At 38.5% G+C, this 18,955-nt stretch overlaps 1 protein-coding gene across 9 annotated transcripts in view; it reads left to right on the forward strand.

The window, feature by feature from the left end:
• ELAVL2 (ELAV like RNA binding protein 2) overlaps positions 1–18,955 on the forward strand; it is a 168,805-nt gene that overhangs the window by 97,731 nt on the left and 52,119 nt on the right. The window lies entirely within an intron of this gene.

Raw genomic sequence — 18,955 nt, forward strand, 5'->3', positions numbered from 1 at the left:
TTTCATATGGGTTACTTACCTTTAAAGGATTATGTTTCTTGTGTGAGAAAATAATAAGTTTACTGCCTGTAGATCATTCAGTGCTGCAGTTTTACCCATCTAGGTATTCTGTTACTGACTACATTAGCAGGATGAAACTTAGTTTTAAAAGTTTTGTTTTCCTTTTAAAGCATAAAATATTTTTATGGACAGTATGTATTATAACTAGACTTTTATATACCATATACTGTGCAATAACATCTTTGAAAAATGTTTCAGGAGTGTATGTCTGAGACAGAAAGTATCATGTTAACCTTCAGTTTTTAGTTTCCTGAGCTTCTATGATTTAGCATTTTTACAGTGAGATATAGGAAGTTTATTCTGTTTGGGAGAAGGAAGAAACTTCTTAAAATGTCCTGTCCTTTAAGTCTGTATAGTTCTGCTTTTAATATATATTACAGAGTAAATAGTAATATTCACATTGTCAGTGTATAAATACTTGCACTGATATAATTTGAGTGTAGCAAGATCTTATGTTCTGTTCTTTGACAAGGAAAGGAAAAAGTGGTGTATGAGTGTTCTTCTTATCGTAAAGATAAAAATGAAAGTCTGAGTAATTTGAACTTTGATGCATTTTGGGTTTTGGGTAGTGGAGAATAACCTTAGTATTTTGTAAGATTCAACTAAATATTTAGAATAAGCCATAGTCTAATTGAGCATGTTCTTGGGATAATGTTTCTTGTAGGAGTTGTTCTGAACCAATGAAAATGTACAAAGTTAAGTGTAGAAAGACTTAACTTTCTCATGTCATTATTAAGTTTGAGGGGTGATGTATATTAAATTGCTTTACATGGCTTATAACTCAAACTATAAAAACTAAATATTTGAAATGGGCAGAGAATACCTAAAGGCAGTGAGAAGAGTTTGACCAAGAATCAAATCCACTCTTGGCTTCAGGTTTCCGTAGGTAAATGAGGTAGAGGCTTAAGAAAGGGGTCACACTAGGTGATTTCTGCAGTCATTTTTACTTTGTCTGAGATAGTACCTTTCTTTTATCAAGACAGCAGGACTTACTGCCTCCAAGGTGGGAGAATGTGTTCTTAGAGCAATCACCTCAGCTTGGCCTCACAATCCTATTTCCTGGAGCTACAAATTGAAACTCACAGAGGGAACATACTTAAATCAAGTAAAAACCTAAGTAAAACCTGGTTGTCATCAGTCCATACTGAATAATTACACTTTAACTAGTTATGTTACTTAGATGTTCACCACAGTATCATCAGGGAAATTATTATCTTTTTTGGGAGGGGAATACTGATAATCCAATGGAGAATATTTTTCCATTTCTTTTTCTAAAATCAGTGTTAGCATATGTGAAGTTTATAAACCATTTTTGAAAAGTTGAAAAAGTTAGAAAACAAATGGCTCCTTTAAAAAAAAAAAGGTTTTATTTTATTTATTTGACAGAGAGATAGTGAGAGAGGGAACACAAGCAGGGGGAGTGGGAGAGGGAGAAGCAGGCTTCCTGCTGAGTGGGGAGCCGACTCTGGGCTCGATCCCAGGACTCTGGGATCATGACCTGAGCCGGAGGCAGATGCTTAACAACTGAGCCACCAGGTGCCCCAAGAACAAATGGTTCTTAATACATTTGTCCTGACACTAAATTTTATTGTTTTTAGCAAAACAGCTTCTTCATATGTGACTTTTGCAACCTCCTTTACATAAATGACTGTCTGATAAATGGTATAAAGGCCATGATATCAGTGATGTGATTTCTGGGTTAATTGCTTAGTAACTGTCCCTACCATGAAAAAAAAAGATGCTTGAACTAGGTATATAAATGTTGAATTTTTTGTTACGATACTGTGAGTAGATAAAAATACAGAACAAATCTTATATCCTTTTTATTAGGCACCTTCTGCAGAAAACATTTCCAAGATTTTAATCTTTCATCTCTGGTTGATCTTGAATTATCTTACTCTTCCATAAGTCTTTTACTAGAGCTGTTTTATGGTGCAACAAATTTGAATTGTATGTCTTCATACCCTTTGCCTCCCTATCTTCAGTGTGATAAACAATGGTATTGGAACCACAGTGCATGGTAATATGAAGGACATGGTTGGATACTGGCAAAGTGCATTAATATTTCCTGTCCAGTTCCTTTATCCCCCATCAACACCCCATTGTCTGTTCGGTGAGAGGGAGCCATGAACATATTTTCCCACCATGGTAAAATATCTGTTTAAAACTTATTAATAAGTGAATGGAGTACCCAAGAACATCCACAGTGGGCAGGAGGGTCCTAACTCATTTTCTAAGCTTTATTTTAAGAGACACAATCATACTTGTTCTTCAGAGGAAATGTTCCATTGACAGACAAATTTGAGAAATGCTGCCCTTCATAGTTTCCTATGTAAGAGCCAAATTGCAGATCATTAGCATATTAGAACCATACATTAAAATACTACAGTAAAGAAGCTGGTTTTCTGGCCTTATTCGACCACAAAACTCATTTGAGGGGATATCTGCCCAATACTAGATTTCCATCGAGCATATAAAGGGTTTTGCTATGAAAGCTTTTGAAATCATTTTACAGATTATCATACATTCTGAAACTCTTCTGTAACCTGTTCATATCAAAGTTCATGAGCATGTTTCATAAATGAACATCCATGATAATGAACTGTGTATTGTAAAAGGTGAGCAGGTAAATGAGAATACAGAGCACCTCTTCTAGTAACCCTGTTTTGTCTTAGTCCAGTGACATCTCATTCTTAGTATGGGTTAAAGTGGTGTTCAGAAGGGTCTGACTCATTTAGTCTCAAAGCCCAAATTTAAATGTGTATATATATTTTTAAATCCTGAGTTTCTTCGTTAATATTTGTATTGAACAAAATAGTATAGTAAATGGTAGATTTAAAACTGGATTTTGAATGGTTGTACTTTGACAAGTGAGCATATCTTCCTAAGAAACTGCTGTTAACGTGCCTAGAAAGATTGGAAGAATTTGTGAGGATGTGGACACTGCCCTTTGGTGTATTTAGCATTAGCCGGTTGATGCGGTTTCTCAGTACGCATTTGTAGGGTCAAGTCTGAGTTCCTTGGTCTATCTGTCCAACTTATCCTGCCTCCTGGGGAGCTCCTGGGCCAGCTCTTTGTATTCTGATTTTGTAGGAGGTGAACATTAATTGTTTGGGTTGTAAGAAAACTATGAGGTCACTCTTTGGGAAGAACATTTAAATTGCTCTTTTTCATTTTTCTTTAATCTTTGCCTGCTTAAATAATGCTGAATTAGGAAATTGTATCTCAGGTTTAAAAAAAAAAAAATCCAGTTAGGAAAATATGTGCCTCTTGCCTAAGTCCTAAAAGTGAGTATATAATTTTAGATTGTGGTGGTGTTGGCAAATTAATGTCACTATTTTGATAGAATGAGGATTAGAGAAATACATTAAGGCATCTTTCAGTAGTAAATATAGTACTCTCTTTGGCCTAAATTCTATTTATTATTATGTTGTTTTTCAGGTCCTTTCTTTGGTCTCATGCCCAGCTTTATGCTTCATCCCATTTCCTGTCTATAGACATTCATCATGAGAAACCACTGCTGCTCATACAGTTTAGCTGATGTCGGTCCATCTCTTTGGGTTTGTGTACTTTAGAGTCCTTGACACCTGCTGATGCTGCATTCTAGAGGAGTGAACTGGATTTTATGAGGCAAGGAGTGAGTAATAGAGTTTTAGAATCAGAAATGTCCTTGAGATGACCTTAGATAGCTCCTTCACAGGTGATCGGAAGCCGAGGTTTGTTTAAATGACTGAATAGTCCAAGACTTCATAGCTGTTAAGTGGTAGAGCAAGGACCAGAATTCCAGTTTTCTGCTTCTTCCCTGGGATATTTCCTCCTTGTTTCTTGTTAGAGGCCAGAACTCTTTAAAAACTAACCACAGGACCAACTGATGAATTTATAGTGAGACACCTAACTTGTATAGATGTACTGAGGGGCATCTTTTGGTGGGTGTGTCTTCTTTAGAAGGGGGAAATAAGAGAATTTTGAGAATCAAGGACTGATGGATACATAAAATGAAGGAGAACATCCATGTTGCTCTATAAAACTTGTACTCTATAGTTGTGAATTTGGGTATTTTAGTTCAGTGATTGCTAAATCTGGCTCCCCATCCTCATGTGAGAGAGTTTTAAAAAATACAGATTCCGGAGGCTTTGGGAATCCGTTGTCAGAAAGTTCCTCAAGTGATTTTGATGGGCAAAAAAGCAGTTTTGGGAATCAGTCTTTTCAAGTATAATCAGTAGAGTTACCTGGTTTGGAATCACTTGGGATGACCACCAGAAATGCAGCTTCCTGGGCCCTGCCCAAACCTACTGAATCAGAATCTTTGAAGTAGGGCCCAGAATGTTCCATTTACCTGAGAGTTATCCACTACTTTTCCTGAATATTTTGCATGGAGGTAGAACCAGAATATTCCAGGTTTACCCAAACTCTGGCTGGAGATGGGTGGGAGAGTTGTAATGATTGCAGTACCTTATCTACAACCAGCTGTGGTGGTGTCCCTTCCCCAGTGGTGGTTTCTGATGAATACCTCCTGGGGTGCAGGACTAGAGGTGTCAAGTTTAAAAGTCACTAGGCTAGGGGTGCCTGGGTGGCTCAGTAGGTTAAAGCCTCTGCCTTCGGCTCAGGTCATGATCCCAGGATCCTGCAAGGGAGCCTGCTTCCTCCTCTCTCTCTGCCTGCTTGTGATCTGTCAAATAAATAAACAAAATCTTTAAAAAAAAAAAAGTCACTAAGCTATGTCTTTACCGAATATCTAACCTGTCCCTGAAAGGGTTTGTATGTGTGTACATATGTATAATTGGTTTTCAAACCTCCAATGTATCTTTTTCTGTCATTGTTACTTTTTCTTCTAATGGAAGAGCAGAGAAGTAAGTTAGGTGAAGACTTCAGGTAATGAGTGATGCTCCTTTTTATCTTGATGTAATGTCTGCACTGTTATTCCAGGACTTGTCAGAGGTGGGTCCTGTGCTGACCTCATCTGCCAACAAGAATCTTTCACACAAAAAGGAAAAACAAACACCCAAACAAACATATACAAATTGTAGGGGACCCAAGGAGGGACTTTGCCAGTGTCCATCCTTGGATGATTACCTTTGAACAGATAGCACCACCTATGCTAACACAGTTCCGCCACTCCTCTTTTTTTTTTTCTTCTTTAAATAGGGTTTAAGCTAGATTTAAATGATAGCTTTCTTGCTTCCTGAGAATATTCTCCCCTCCTCTTTAAGATTTTGACTATTTATTTGAAAGAGAGAGAAGGCACAAGAGAGGGGAGGGGCAGAGAGAGAGGGACCAGGGAGCCTGATGTAGGACTTGATTCCAGGACCCTGAGATCATGACCTGAGCTGAAGGCAGACGCTTAACTGACTGAGCCACCCAGGCGCTCCCCTCTTCTCTTCCTTTTAAAAATAAACATAATCTTTGCTTTTCAGGATTGAAGTAGTAAGTGGTATTTTATTTTTCTAATTCATACCTTCAAATTTAATAACATTTATTTACTGTGATAAAGTCAATCACAGTGAGCCTCAGGCTGTTTTGATGAACATTAATTTGAAAAGGTGGTTGTATGTGTCTGTTGCAATCCTTAAGTCTGCTTTTGGATGTCCATAGTATGAAGAGATTAAGAATTGATTCTTTCAGACAAGTAGTTGAAGAGGGCAGGGTGGGTGGGTGGTTGTTGGTAGTTTAATGAATACCTCACATTACATACTTTGGGAGCTGTTTATTTAGAGATTTAGTGGAAAGACTGGTGTGTCCTTAGGTCCTCACAAAACAAGGGCATCTTTGCTCTACTAGTAAATGCTTTGGTGGTCCCTAATGTATCAACTGTGGAATACAATACATTTCAATATGGCAATTTTTAGATTTTAGTGACTAAATTTGTATAAAGTATTATTTTTATAAAATGATTTTTTTTTTTTTTTGGTGGTGGTCCTGAACAAACTTTTTTAATTAACCCTTCTTTTGTTTTCAAAGATTTTTAAACCTATTTTAAATGACTAGTCAGTCATTTAAAAAAAATTGTTACCATTGTAGAAGCTTTTTATGAAGTTTTTGGGGAAAAACTTCAAAATTCTGTGTTCACTTTTCCACTTAAACCTTGAACTTGGGGTGTTTTATGGAATAAATTTCAATGCCCACATTGAATGATTTAGATGAAAACTTAAGGATGATAAAATTTATCAAATTTGAGAAACTAAGTGCAGTTCTTTATCAATATCATTTAGGAAAATCTTTTCCTTAATCTCTTAATTTAATTCATAGGCCCCTAGGGCCTGAACATAACAAGATAAATTAGACAGTTTTTATTTTTCCTTAAAGATTTTATTTATTTATTTATTTACTTATTTATTTGACAGAGAGAAATCACAAGTAGATGGAGAGGCAGGCAGAGAGAGAGAAAGAGGGAAGCAGGCTCCCGCTGAGCAGAGAGCCCGATGCGGGCCTCAATCCCAGGACCCTGAGATCATGACCTGAGCCGAAGGCAGCGGCTTAACCCACTGAGCCACCCAGGCGCCCAAAGATTTTATTTATTTGACAGAGATCACATGTAGGCAGAGAGACAGGCAAAGAGAGAGGCAGAAGCAGGCTACCCACTGAGCAAAGAGCCGATGTAGGGCTCGATCCCAGGACCCTGAAATCATGACCTGAGCCGAAATCAGAGGCTCAAACCACTGAGCACCCCCAGGCGCCTCATGTGCACTGAAGTTCACACACAAAAAATTGAAACTCAAAAGTTAAGTGGTTAGACTTGGGGGCTTGTACCATTTTACCAAAAGGAAAGGGGGTTGGGTTTTGAGGCTTGGTAAATTGTGGGAAAGTGACCAGGAATTACATGGGGGAAACTAATGGAAGGTATTGAGCTATTTTATTAGCAAGGTTTGTTTATACATTTTGGTGCCTGCTTTCCATCTCTGGTGGTGAAAGTGTCTTTCCTCTTTCTGGCACAGTGGCAGGGGACCTCTCCCCAAGGGAAATTTGTGACCTTCTTGGTAGGCAGAAAAGGATAGGGGAGAGAACTCTCTGTGTCTGCTGATTCTTAACTGCCTTCTGCTCAAAATTATCCTAAGCCAAAATGACATATTTGCAGTGATACCTTCTTTAGGGCCCCTTTAGCATTGAATAAATTAACTTTCAGTTAGAAAAACCTTTTCTGTTCAGATTTGCTTTGACCATCTTAATGGTAATGCAACCTGAAATGGTTAGTTGCTGGGAAGAAAAGATAGTTATCGTGATGCTATAGGATAGTTTGAAACAAAACCATTGTTTATTATGTGTCATTTATCTGGATTTTAGTTTTTCTGATTTCTTGATGTTGATACCTGTGCTACTTAATGAAGAAAAGTATTGCAGCTCCCTAGAGTTAGTTACACATTTTTCTAGCCGCTTTTTAAGACTATCTACTGGTGAAATAAGGTTGGATGTATTGTATAAATGAGGTTTATGAGTTTTGATTCTGTGGTTTATTGACCCATATTGTCACTAGGCTTCTAGAATGATCATGGTTGTCTTGTCAGCAGATTAAGAAAATTCATTGAGTGCCTTTGACTTGATTCCTTTATTAATTTGGTACAAAACGTTAACTTTGTTAATGTGTTCAAGTTCATAGAAAACACAGTTGAAGTTCTTCTGTAAGGAATCCTCCTCTTAAAATTTAGCCAAGTGTGAGTGGCTGTGTGCTGTTTGCTATTGCAGATCTTTTCACAGTGTTTTTTTCTAGTTTTGTTTACTTCTGCATTAGGAGATAGGTAACAAAGAGTAGAAACTGCCTTCAGTTTATTTAGTGGCTGTCCTAGTAATAATGGAAAAATGTACATGAAAGAAGATGGTGAACTAAATGGGAGAAGATAGAGAGCAATTAAATTCTGATGTACGATTTCTTTTTCTGAAATCTGTAGAATGTTAAAATCCTCTTTCTCATCACCTATGAAATTGACTTTCTCCCCTCCCTTTTTCATGATGTAATACAAAATCAACCTGCTTTTCTTTTGATGGTTTTTATTTCATTGTCTTATTTGTTATGCTACCTTAGCATCAGCCTTTGTTTTTTAACTTTCGAAATTATCAATAGAGCAAAGCATTTTGATTTTGCGCCTGTTGGAACATTTCCTTTTAAGTACTTCCTGAACAGAATAGTTGATCATTGAAGCTAAAACTGTGCTTCACAATTCACCACCTTCTTCCGAGCTTGTTCTAAGTTAATTGACTTTCAGTGGAGTGCATTGCTACTACCGAATTTTGAAGCTGTGGAAACCCTCGAAGCTTGCCTTTTCAACTAAAAATGTCAGCTTTTAAAGATATTTCCTGGCATTTTACTTGTCAGTGTTGTTTGATTTGTGAGGCCTGTGCATTGGCTTTAGTTAGCCTGTTTTACTCCTTAAAACGTGGTTTCACTTTTTAAAGTTTTAAAGTATCAGTATTTTGACCTCATTGGGTGTCCTTTTATTGGTGATGGTACTGTTGTCAGCTATATTCTGAGGAGCTTTAAAGCTATAAAGCAGCATTGACCGCTCTTGCAAGTATTGTGAAGAAACAGATCCTCAGTTACTGTCTTTTTGTGATCTAACTATTCAACCTTACATCATCTATGATATTGAACTAATTGGGGAAGGATCATTCCTTCTACATTGTTCTAAATAAGAACAGAGATTCTTACTCTGTGTGCCTCCTTCATGGAAATAAATGCAAGATGGAAGTATTCAGTTTAAACTGTGTTCATAGCATTCCTTTGTATCTTTCCATATGATATGGACTTGAATGAGGTGGTAATAGGATTTACTAAACCGCTATCACTCCAGGGTTGTTACTTGGTTAGCTTGCGATCAAGTTCTCAGGATTAACATCCGAGCAAAAAATGCCTGCTACCTGCTACTCCCCAGCTAGGGAGGTGGCCTAATGAGGCAATTTTAGAGGTGTTAGCCTAGAAAGAATGTAGCACTTGGGTTCATAGCCCAGTCTAGCCACTTATTTGTAATGTAGCCTTATACGAGCTCTGTGACTCCAAAGTTGAGTCTCTTTCATAAAGTGGGTAGCACACAGGCATCTCTCTCTCTCTAGACCCCTCCTTACCAGTTAAAATACATTTAGTTATGACAGTTGCAGACTTTTTTCCTTAAGTGAACCAATTTTGAAAAAAATCTTCAAATAGATCTGTTGCCTCAGAATTCTTATAATTTCTCAGGCATGATGTGGGAAGAACCCAAAGCTAATATTCTGTTCTTTGCTTTCTAGGTGATTTGACCAAGACAATTGACTTTCTAGTGGTGGGACAAGGTGGGAATAGGAAGTTCAAGGCAGGACTTGGGAGCCTAGAAAGATGATTACTGATACACCAGTCTCTCTGAATCAGACTGCTGAAGTGTGGGGTATTGTGTGCATGTTATTCAGAATGAATGAACTTGACTTAAAATATGAAGGTACTCTCTGCTGAGCTTCCCCAGTGAACTATTACTGGCCTGGAAGATAAGCAAGTTGTTAAATTGAGTCATGAGGTATTGGTTAGATAAAAACTGAGGATTGTTTTCACTTTTATGGACATCTTCCTTAAAATTAGTATCCTTTTTATATAAATTATAAATACTATTACCAAATATTCTGATTTCATAAAATAAGACATTCAGGTAGGGAAATACAGAGACCGCTGTGCTTGGATATTAAAAAGCCCAGTATTCCTATAGTGTTAGCAGATCAGAAGACTTTAAAAAAAAATGCTATCCCTTTGTTTTCTTTAGTTGGAATATTCATTGAAAACATTTAAAGCCTTGCTTTTATTCAGTCATCACAGACTTTACAGATTTCAGTTTGTGTAAAGGGGGGTGGCGATTTCCACTAGGGCCTGGTTAACTTAGCAGATGCAATTTTACATCTTGTTTTCCTTTTTTTGTTAAATCCGTATGCATATTGTGAATTAGAGTTTATTTTTAGCTTTTAATGAGTTCTTTTCTCATCATTGTACTTTTTTGTTGGAACTCTGTTTTCTACATAATGCTTTGGTTTTGAAGGGGAGTGTATATGGCTCACAAGTCCTGTAATCCACCCCCAACCTCCTGTCCGGCTCCATAGAAATTTGCATTTTTGCATTTGAGGTGATAGATCTGGGTGTTTTTAAAATTTATTTTTTATTTATTTATTTATTTTTACTTAGTCGTGTAGATGTGGTCTTGTCCTTGACTCCTCACAACCTATTTGACCTTCTGGCTTGTTCCTGAGAAAGTCAAATTCTCCTTTTAGAGTAAGGTTTAAAGGAGGCAGAGCAGCTATAAACAGGCAAACCAGAGTCCTTTCATTGTGTTCAAGGTCACTGGAGCCTGAGGGAACAATTTTATTTCCTCACATTTTGATGCTTTAAATCCAGTCTTAAGGTACTACTGGGTCAATAACACAGTGGCCTCCAAGGCACTGTTCTCTGAGTCTTCTTTCTTAACCCTGGTACTAGTCTGTGAGAGTTTTTTTCATACCGTTGAAATGAATTATATAGTTTGCTCTTAGTCCACCTTAAAATGGATCTGAGCAGGTTGGTTATGCTGGCTCAGATCAGTTGTCCCACTGAGTCAGTGGTTTACATTGTCAGTATCAGTGATTTTTGGACAGTCGTCAGTTTTGTGTGTATGTGTGTGTTTTAAGTCAAATTCTAGCTTTAGCTTTCTTTTCTGGAGTACTTTTATTTTTAACTAGTCCCTGATAAAGAATTGTAACTGCAGTTGTTTGAAAGACTATCCAGTTGGTTTTATGTTCTCACCTTGCAACCTGTTAAGATATTTATGTATCTTAACAGGATTAGAATAGGATATCTATCTGTTCAAGGAGCTTTTAGTGGAAACATGGCATGAGGGTCTGGAGGGGCATGGCCTGGCCAGGCTATCACTAGGTGTTAGGAAATGATACAGCAGGCTTTTGAATAGCACCTTCATTAGCCTGTAGATTCTGCATTCAGAAAAAAACAAAATTCCTTTGAGGTCAGAGTAGTGGCTCAGAGAAGGGTAGCATGAGCAAAAGGTTTTGTGGAATTGGAGAATAAGGAGTAGATGAGAGATTAGCCATTTCAGATTGTAGTTTGTAGGGTTTTGTGAAAGAGGTCATGGGTTTTTATCCTGCAATTTTGGTTTTTTTGTGTTTCTTTTCTTTTTTTTTTCTTTTTTAAAGATTTTATTTATTTATTTGACAGAGATCATAAGTAGGCAGAGAGGCAGGCAGAATGAGAGGCGGAAGCAGGCTCTCTGCTGAGCAGAGAGCCCGACACAGGACTCGATCCCAAGACCCCAAGATCACGACCCGAGCCGAAGGCAGCGGCTTAACCCACTGAGCCACCCAGGTGCCCTCATTTTGTGTTTCTGTAGAAATTTCCCTTCCCTCCTTTTAACTTAGATGAGAATTACAGAGAATGAAAGTAAAGGGATAAGGTAGCTCTGTGAGCAGTAATGGAATCCAGGGTCTTGGCGTGACAGGCAAGATTGGGCAGTCATTACGTCTGATGGTGAGATTTTAAATTTGACTGAGGACTATCATTTAGTAAGTTATGATACCTCATACAGTTATCACAGTGATTAACCTTCAGTTTTTTCGTTTCTGGATATTCAATCAAGAGTCTTGAGAATTGCTGGGAATAAGAAGAAATACTGGGTGAATTTCCATCTTTTAAGAGTGCAAGGACTAAAAGATGTTCCAGTAGCACAGAAGAGCATAATTAAATTGTGTAATTGATGTTTGGTATAATCTTTCATAGTCTGGAGTCTTAAGGAAAATAATTTGTCCCTCTCTCTTTCTTCAGAAGAATGCTACTTAGAGCTGGTCAATCTTTTATCTCAATCTCAACTGATATTAGAGGTATCTGAAGTTTTTACACCTTTACAATTTACAACTGTCTGTAGGAGATGAAACTTTTGAAACACAGTGTAAGTTCTACTTCTGTAGTCTGAGAGGCAATTTTTTGGGAGAGGAGTGGAAATCAAGAACCCAGGCACAGTATGGAAGGCTTTGAGTTCAAGAGATGTATTTCAGGGGCGCCTGGGTGGCTCAGTGGGTTAATAAGCCTCTGCCTTTGGCTCAGGTCATGATCCCAAGGTCTTGGGATCGAGCCCCGCATCGGGCTCCCTGCTTCCCCACCCCTCCCTGCCTGCCTCTCTTCCTATTTGTGATCTCTCTCTCTATCAAATAAATAAATAAAATCTTAAAAAAAAATGTATTTCAATGGCTATATGTGTCTTCTTGCTAAAAAAATTATCTTGCTTGAGGAGAATGAGATCATGTAGGTGTAAATGGACTACCTTAATAATGTTGGTGTTTTATGAGGACAGCTAGAATAAGCCCTTATTTTATACATTTCATTAGGTTCGGGGATAGGGCTTGACTGGTAAGTGGATCTGGCAACATACATAAGATATTTCAAGTTTTCCCAAAATAAAGGAGATTAGTTTGTAATACATAACTGTTTAGGCCTTTGCCTCTTTATAAATAGCAAGGAAGAAATTGTCAACAACACAGAAAACTCCTTGACACTAAGGATTATTCAATATTAATATGATCTGAAAGACTAGGGTTTAGTGAAATCATCATTTGTATACTTGAATACCTAGCATTTTGTATAGAATTCTACGGCCTAGGAGGCTCTTTAATATGACTGATGGCAACGTTCTGTTAGGAATTGATTTTGTGTAACTTAACAAAGGCAAGGTAGATGGTGGAGTTACAGGGATGAACATGAGAGAGTACATATAGCCCAGCTTATTTCCACAGGTGAGGAATCCTTTCACAGATGTGCATCTTAGGACTGAGTTAGCAGGAGACCTTACACTCCCAGCCCCTTTTCTTTAGGGGACACTTTGTGGCAAAAAGATGATTTCTCTGAATGAGATACCTTATGCCACCTGTCTTTGCCCTAATCTTGAAATATGTTCGCAGAGTTGCCGTGTGATGTGACCCAAATGGCTTAGAAGCTTTGTCTGTAGAAGTTGCTTCCCACGTCAGACATCCTTAATATTATTTAATCCGGTGGCATAAAAACCACAGCATTTTCCCCAAGAGTGAGCCTCAGATATGTAATCAGGTCACTAAAGTAATAGCACATGAAAGGAAGCATCATTTCTAAACTCCTTAAGAAAGGGGCACCTGGGTGGCTCCGTGGTTAATTGGCTGCCTTCAGCTCAGGTCATGATCCTAAGGTCCTGGAACTGAACCTGGAGCTGGGCTCCCTGTTCAGTGGGGAGGCTACTTCTCCTCTCTCTGCCCCTCACTTGCTCTCGCTCTATCTCAAAGATAGAGCTCACTTGCTCTCACTCTATCTCAAAGAAATTTAAAAAAACTTTAAAATAAAAAAAAAAAGTCCTTAAGAGAAATGAAAAGTTTAGGTATACTTCTTTTATTTATTTTAAAGTTTATTATTATTATTTTTTTTTAGCAAGCTCTGTACCCAGTGTGGGGCTCGAATTCACTCCAAGATTGAGTTGCATGCTCTGTCAGCTGAACCAGCCAAGCACCCTAGGTGCACTTGTTAAATAAAATTCTTTTCCCCAACATCCTGCTTTAGGTTCATGGGTACTTGAGATGATAACATGGTAGTAATTTAAACAGATTATTATTATTTTTTTAAAAAAGATTTTATTTATTTGACAGAGATCACAAGTAGGCAGAGAGGCAGGCAGAGAGAGAGGGAAGCGGGTTTGCCGCTGAGCAGAGACCCTCAATGTGGGGCTCAATCCCAGAACCCTGGGATCATGACCCGAGCCAAAGGCAGAGGCTTTAACCTGCTGACCCACCCAGGCACCCCTGAACAGATTATTTTTGTGTTTAGGTTTTTCCTGTTTCGTGGGGGGAAATTGGGGTCAGATAGTCTAAGTTGTGGAGTATATGATTTGCATATTTCCTTTTTAATGTACTTCTTAGTACCTGGTAAGAGATCAGCCTCTGTGCTTCTCCAGGTCAGTGTGAGGCGCATTTACTGTGATGCTGATTAGGACAGGGCCACATCACTTTTGTGTGCTAATGAGTCATTGTCTGAGCAAAATCTTTTAAGCAATTGCTTCTTAATTAAAGTGTTTATGTGAATTTTAAATTTGGAGGGTCACAATAGTTAATCTTTCAACTTTTAAACTAGGTTATTTTGTCAGAGATGCTTATGTATGATATGAATTTTGGGAACCAGAGCATTTTGTTTATCTTTTTAGAAGGCATCAGGGTAGCTCAGTTGTTAAGCTCTGCCTTTGGCTCAGGTCTTGATCCCAGTGTCCTGGGATTGAGAGCCCCACTTTAGGCTCCCTGCTCAGTAGGAAGCCTGCTTCTCCCTCTCCTAGTCCCCCCTGCTTGTGTTCCCTATCTCGCTGTGTCTCTTTCTGTCAGATAAAGAAATAAAATCTTTAAAAAAAAAAAAAAAAAAAAAAAAGAAGAAGCTGCAGCAGCAGCAGCCATCTGTTAATTGGTGGGCAAATTGCCCAGTGGTCTCAGAGTAGTTTGCTGTAACATAGCTGTCCCTTAGCAAATCAAAACAGATATTTATTTCTGTCCTGGTACCTCTTTGCCTTAATTCGGAGCCATGGTTCCCATCTGACCTGCAGCTTTTTAAACTTTCACCTTGTACTCCTGCCTTTCTCTATAGATTGTTTTTCTCTTTACTAGTTCAGAGAGGACTTTCTTGAGGTCCTTAAAGCTGTGTCTGCATTATTTAAATAAGTTTCCTTTATAGTCAGCATTTCTACCCTACCTGACCAAACACAATTGGTCTGTTTGGGGAATTCTCCGAAGTATAAAAATCATTGCTTTTATGTGACTATTTTAAGTTGAGGGGGAGGAAAAAAACCCCCATATTCCTCATATCCTCTTGAAAATGTAACTGCCTTTTTAAATTAAATATAAAACTAAACAAAATGTGCTGTACAAAAGAGAAGAAAAAATCACATGTTATTTATACCTAAATTTTTGTGTCAGTTGGGGACAGTGGATGTCCTTTGGAATTTACTTCCTTTGTCTTTGCTAAAAATATCTCTTAATTTAATTATGATCTTTCTTTATTGAAATAAAATGAGCTAAAGTGGGGCGCCTGGGTGGTTCAGTGGTTAAGGCCTCTGCCTTCGGCTCAGGTCATGATCCCAGGGTCCTGGGATCGAGCCTCACATCGGGCTCTCTGCTCATTAGGGAGCCTGCCTCCTCCTCTCTCTTTCTGCCTGCCTCTCTGCCTACTTGTGGTCTGTCTGTCAAATAAATAAAAATCTTAAAAAAAAAAAAAAAAAAAAAAAAAAAGAACTAAAGTGGAGAGTTGCCCCAAGTGAAAACCTTGTTACATATATTGAATATACTTTATCAGTGATACGGATAAGAAGGTGAAATGATACATGTTTTTACCTTATTTGAAACTTTTTTCCCCCAGATGATGATGTGATGCTATCCAGCCTGCCCCCCTTTTTAGGTAGGCCCCACACCAAGTGTGGTGCCCAGCGTGTGGTTTGAACTCATCACCCCTGAGATCAATTCCTGAGCTGAAATCAAGAGTCCCATGCTTAACTGGCTTAACCGACTGAGGCAGCCACATGCCCCTATGGTCCCCTTCTTAAATGACCCAGCCTTCCCCTCTTTCTCACTGTTGTTCTTTTTTGACTTGGTATCACCATTTGTATATGTGGGTGAAGGAGCAGGAGGCTGGCTGAGGACAAAGCAAAAGCTGACGCCTTGAACCCCCCCTTCACTCGCTCCCCTCCATATGTGTGGCATTCCTCAGGCACCCCTGACTTAGGTATGTGCGTGCATTCAGAAATCATGTATAACTTTGTGTTAGTTGCACAAAATGTTTTATGGTACTTAATATTAACAATTTCCGTTCATAAGAGCAACTTAGCTGGGGGTGGGGATTAGTGGGGCAGGATTCAGGTATATATATTTTTATACCTTTGTAAAGGAGGTCTTGGAAAATTGTGTCTTCCCTGGGTAATCAGGTTGGGTTTTGCCGTTTGATGTCTGGGGTTATCCATGTCTGCTAGCTGCATAGTGAATGAATATTTGAGAGGCTCTTGCGTTGGTGCTCTGTGTTAATTGCCAAGTATTAAGGTTCAGAAAGTTCCTTGTCTTTTGTTTCTCTTAGGAAGGTGAGAAGTTATGTCTTGGAAGTAGAGAGCTACTTGGGGAAGCAGGGTTTGCCTTTGATTCCTTTCCTCATGGAAGGAATTCCTTACGGAAGGTCCACTGAAGGAAAAAAAGTAGTTGGTCTGAAATTTCAGTTTTGGGTATAGAGGGATTAGAAGGAGCTAATCATGCTTATTCTAAGGTCAGAGTAGTGGCTCAGAGAAGGGTAGCATGAGCAAAAGGTTTTGTGGAATTGGAGAATAAGGAGTAGATGAGAGATTAGCCATTTCAGATTGTAGTTTGTAGGGTTTTGTGAAAGAGGTCATGGGTTTTTATCCTGCAATTTTTGTTTTTTTAGAGATCTCTGGGGACTTGAATGAAAGGCACTTGGTTCTGATCCCCTTTCTGGCCTATCAGTATTTCTTTCTCAATGGTCTTCTTTATCCCAGATCTGTATGTCCTGATTGTTCTAAGCTTCCAGAGTTACTTCCCTGATTTCTCTAGTTTTCTCTCTCATCTTTCTTCGTTGTCCATCCCTGCTTGGTGTATGCTGCAGTATGACTGCCGACCTTCATGTGGGGCACCCTGTTCTTATGATCTGCTTCTTTCTGTAAAGATCACGTGCTGTTCATTCAGTGTGCCTTTAGTCGGACCATCTCCTCTGTCTTTCTCTACACATTAGCTCTCCTCCGTATGCCTATTTCCTTATTTCTCTGTCAGGAAACTCCCAAGTTTCTTCTGCATTTCAGCCAACTAAATATATCTTTTGCAAGTTTGTGCTGGTTGAGCATGAAACACCAGTCATTAACCGTAGATGTTCTGGGTTCATTAGGAGACTGCTTCTCTCTTGTTTACTGTCATGCTTTAAATTTCTGAGCAAAGGTCTTCAGAGGGCAGAGAGCATGTGGTATTGATCCCACCTGCTTTTCTTCAGCTAGGAAACCACACTGTGCGTATGAAAGCATTTTTAATGCAATCTGCTGACGAGAGAAGTGTCTTGTGTGGGAGACAATTTTGGCAGTAGCAAACATGTTTGGCTTTAGCCATAAGAATTGCTTTCTGCGTTTCTGGAAAAAGAGTATGCAAATCAAGTCCTGTTTTAAATGAATCTTTTTATAATGTGGATATCTCTATAATCTGTTTTGTAATGATGGATTTGTTTTGGGGATTTAAATGGTTTGTGCACCTGCAGCATGCCATTCCTTTTTCCTCTCCCCCTAGGTTGTTGGTTTTTTTTTTTTCTTTTGTACATAGCATCTTGATGGATTAGGAAAGAATGGTGGTTTCAGTCAATCGATTACATGACAACAAGAAAAAAATTGCAGGTGTATTTGAAGATTATGAATATCCTGGTTGAAAACATGTGACCTTTGGATGCATGGGATTCCACTTCAGTGTAATTCCTGAACTTGGCCAAAGTCAGTGAAGTGTATGCTGGGAAGATCAAGTTTGGAAAGGTCAACCTTGACTTTGAAGAAACCTAACTACCATTAATCAGCTTACTGTATGCTTTTGGGCAAGTTACTTAGCATCGCTGGGCCTCCAAATTTATAACTATAAAATTGGTACAGATTTATCTACGCAGACCTTTATTGTGAGAATTAAATATGAGTATGTATAATGAAAGACTTATTAGTTGTTTGATGGCAGTTTATAATTAGGCAGTGATACCGTTTGTTTCTGGAGAGCTTCAAAAAAAGCATTCATGGATCAGTAGGAACAGACTTTTCCCGCAGACTTACTGAGCTTTTTGTATTGGAAGGCTTTGCCTGATGAACTTCTACCTTTGGATGAGAGAGTGTTTTTTGTTTTTGTTTTATGCAAACTATTATGTATTCAAGAAGAAAATTTAACTCTTACAAGATTTTTAATCAGGTAGAAGTGGTGGGATTTATAGACTTATATTTTCCATTGTTCTGGACAAAGCAGGGAGCTCATCATAGTAGTTTTAGAGATTCTTTGACACAGTTTCAAGGGGCACCAAGCTAATTCTAGTGTTTTAGGACGTTTAAATTTTTTTTCTTACAATATCTAAATAAAAAAATAATGTCTTACAAAGTGAGAAAAACACATTAAGAAGCTGTATTGCTTTTCTTTTCTTTTTTTTTAAGACTTTATTTATTTGACAGATAGCGATCACAAGTAGGCAGAGAGAGAGAGAGACAGACAGACAGACAGACAGGAGGAAGCAGGCTCCCTACCAAGCAGAGAGCCCGATGTGGACTTGATCCCAACACTCCAGGATCATGACCTGAGCTGAAGGCAGAGGTAGCCCACTGAGCCAACCAGGTGCCCCAAGAAGTTGTATTGCTTTTTGATGGACTGCTCACCAGTGTCTGTGTATGTGTATGCATAGATTGACACCAGCTGGTGGTACAAGCAACAGCAGATGCCCTTTTTACTACTACAGTTGTTAACTGTTTTCTCTCTTTACCACAACAGTATTTTGAGGTACACAGTTCTTTTGCCCTCATCTCAAATGATACTTACTTGAAAAACTCCATTGCCTTTTAGGAAAGCACAAGATAAATAACTCAAGTGCGCGCACTTTTGTGTGTGTGTGTGTAGAATTAAAAGAAATTTGTGCAGAGGTGCCCTGGTACTCATTCAGTTAAGCATCTGATTTTTGATCTCAGGGTCATGAGTTCAAGTCCTGTGTTAGGCTCCATGCTGGATGTGGGGCCTACTTAAAAAGAAAAAAATTGTAGAGAGTTCATTAATAAAGAAATGAGAATATGGCAGGATACCTAGATCTGCTGAAAGTAGGTTTTGTTTGTTTGTTTGTTTGTTTGTTTTAAAGATTTTATTTATTTGACAGAGACACTGTGAGAGAGGGAACACAACTAGGGGGAGTGGAAGAGGGAGAACT

This window comes from Mustela lutreola, chromosome 12 (assembly GCF_030435805.1).
Source record: "Mustela lutreola isolate mMusLut2 chromosome 12, mMusLut2.pri, whole genome shotgun sequence".
In the NCBI taxonomy this organism is placed as follows: domain Eukaryota; kingdom Metazoa; phylum Chordata; class Mammalia; order Carnivora; family Mustelidae; genus Mustela; species Mustela lutreola.